This window comes from Tupaia chinensis, unplaced genomic scaffold (genome assembly GCF_000334495.1).
Source record: "Tupaia chinensis unplaced genomic scaffold, TupChi_1.0 Scaffold000702_1, whole genome shotgun sequence".
Classification (NCBI taxonomy): Eukaryota; Metazoa; Chordata; class Mammalia; order Scandentia; family Tupaiidae; genus Tupaia; species Tupaia belangeri.
The window spans coordinates 1785862-1789119 of record NW_006160225.1 but is presented as its reverse complement, the minus strand read 5'-3'; positions in this window follow the sequence as shown (position 1 = coordinate 1789119).

Genomic DNA, 3258 nt, shown 5'->3' with positions numbered 1-3258 from the left:
GCTCTTCCGTTTTTCTTTCTGGAATTGTTATCGTTCGATTTACTGAAATGCTTCTGCTCTTCTTGACTAAATGTCTGCTCACTCATGTATATGTTTCATTAATGTGGTAATATTTATGCACAAATTGATGTATCTTCAGGGGAAATACAGCTTGCTCTCAGTTCATGTGAGGTGAAAATATTCTACCTTGTAAAGTCAAAAGGAGGCAAACAAGCATGAATTCTTTTCAGTTGTAGGAGTCTATGAAAAATGAGAAAATGCTTACAGCAGCTGTTTTAATGATGATTTATTGTTACAGAAAAAAGAAAGAAGAGGTCAGGCCTGCATGTCGTATAAACAGGTATTGGGCTCCATCATTTTACTTCAGTGTTCACGCTTTCTGTAGGTTATGGAGAAGGGGAAATAAAAAAATAAAATGTAATTCATTTTCAAGGTTGCCAGGAGCCACTAATGCTTCCAAATTGGCGTTCATGTATTATTATATCTTACGTTACAAAATATTAAAGAAACAATAAAGAAAACTGCATTATTATGAAGAATCTTACTTCAGGGTAAAAATAGCAATTTGATTTTTTTTTTATAATCTGTGTTTTTGACAACACATTATAAAATTTTTAAAAGTCTTCTAACAACTTTGTTGATTTAGAAAATGAGATCAATCCTAGTAAATATTAGTAAATGAGTGCTAATTGAAAAGAAAAAATAAGATGACAAGTGTAACTGATATGTTATCAATGACAGGAATGTTAACTATTTGCACTATGTTTAGTTTTAAGTATTTATTGAACACAAAATGAAATGTAATCAACATTAAAAATCAGTAATTGGGGGTCAAGAGGTGGCATGTTAGTTAAAAAGCTGGACTTCAAAATAGCTGACTAAGGTTTTGAGTGCTGGACCTGAAAATTGTGCCGTGTGTGTGTGTGTGTGTGTGTGTGTGTGTGTATCCAGAATCCCAAGAGGAGAAGGGTGAAGAAGGGATTACAGTATGGCTATTCTCCCTGGTAGATCATTTCTCACTTTCCCTCTTTCTATCTTTCTCCATTAAAAGCATACACCCTATGGCAAAAACCTAAAAAGTAAAAATAAAATTGGTAATTTAGTACTTAAAATGCCCAGTAAATATTAAATTACATGTCAGGGAGCCTAAATGCAGATAAACACCCTCGTTATTCCCATAAAAGTTGCGGAAAATGTTTGTTCTTTTTTTGTACCTTTCAAGTAAAAAACTAGAAAAGAAAAAGTCATGGATGTTCATTTAGTTAAAATAGGTCACTAGTAGTTAAAAAATGTAATTTACCTTGATTTCTAATTTAATCTTTTCGAAATATGATTTTTGCAATGCCTGGTATACTTTAATAGATTGCGTTTATAGCCTTTTATCAATTGAATGACATGACCACTTGTCTCTTGCCTGGTACCCATGGACTTTCATACTGTTTTCTTACATTCTGCCTATAAACAGCATCGATGATAGCATCCAGTTAGTGGAACAAAACATTAAGGAGAATTATATTATTCTAAATGAACCGCATAGTTGGCCATGCCACAATACATTTTATTTGTATTTGTCATCATTGACTTCAATTGGCATTTTCTTAGTAAATGGTAGGTAAACTGTATGACAAAATTGAGAGAGCAATAAAGTACTGACTTAGCCAGAGCATCTCCCATTTTTTCCCCACTTACTATATGTTTTAAGTGGTTCTATATGTGGATCCTACTAGGAAAGGGAAAACCAGGACGGGAAAATGAGATGTAGAGATCCCACAGATCAAACGGACAGCCACATTGACTGTCCACGCAGGTGATGTGATGGCATATACATCTGTTCATCATAATTGCACATGAGCAGATTGAGGGAAAATACTCATGTAACTCACCACAAATGCAGGCATTGCAGACTCCTACTGATCTGAAATTCTGAAATCACTAATCAGACTTGCCATTTATATGTCTACTTAGACTTTATCATATCCAGGTGAGCAAAAAATAATTAAGTAATGCCTATTTTCCTGTGTGTTGTTTTTTGCAATGTTTTGGGAGAAAAAAAAATGTTGTCTTCATGGACAATTTGCTTTGTTTTGTTTTTGGAGAGGTTTTTGCTACAGGGTGCATGCATTCACTGGAAAGACAGAGACAGAGTAAGAGAAAGTGAGAAATCACCCCAGGGGGGATGGCCACACCACAATCCCTTCTTCTCCTTTAATGGCATGTACCTATAGTTCCAGCTGGGCAGGAACTACAGTAAGATCCTACCTTTTCTTTCTTTTCCTTTTTTTTTCTCTCTTTCTTTCTTTCTTTCTTTCTTTCTTTCTTTCTTTCTTTCTTTCTTTCTTTCTTCTTCTTGTTTCTTTCTTTCTCTTTCTCTTTCTTTTTAAAATTTATTTACCTTTATTAATTATTTTATTTTTAAATTTGACCAGAAAAAGACAGAAAGAGAGGGAAAGTAAGAAAGCAAACCACCAGGTCAGAGACTCGAACCACAGTCAGCCATGTGGAATTCCAGCATCTTGAACCACCATACCAGCTTCTGGCTCCCCTTTCTTTCTTCTTCCTTCTTTCTTTTACTTTTCCTTCCTTCCTTTCTTTTACTTTTTCTCTTCTTTCTTTTTATTTCATCCTTTTTTAAAAGAATTATTTTATGTGTTATTATTTATTTTTAAATTTGACCAGAGAGAGACAGAGAGAGAAAAGGAAAGTGAAAAAGTAAGATACCAGATCTGGGACTTGAACTGTGGTCAGTCATGTGGGAGTCCAGTACCCTAACCACCACACCACCTGCCAGCCCTTTAAGATTCTCTCTTTTTTAAAATATTTATTTATTTATTTGATTCCATTTGTTATTATTTTTTAATTTGAACAGAGAGAGACAGAGTGAAAGAAAAAGTGAGGAAGCAAGCTGCCAGGTCCAGAACTCGAACTGAGCACACGCACAGAGAGAGAAAGTGAGAAAGCAAACTGCCAGATCCAGGACTCAAACCATGGTCAGCCATATGTGAATGTCCAGCACTTTAACCACCACGCCACCTGCTGGTCCCCTTGAGATTCTCTTTTAAAAAACAAAGTATACATGTATTATCCTTGTGGTTCCACAATGACCACTTTACCTTAATTACTTTTTAAAAAAAATTTCCAGAGGACTCATGTACATGGTGGTCAGAGTGAGAGAGAGAAAGAGAAAAAGAAAGTGAGAAAGCACCCTTCATGGGACTTGACGTGGAGGGTCATGTCACAGTCTTTGTTTTTGTTATTTTT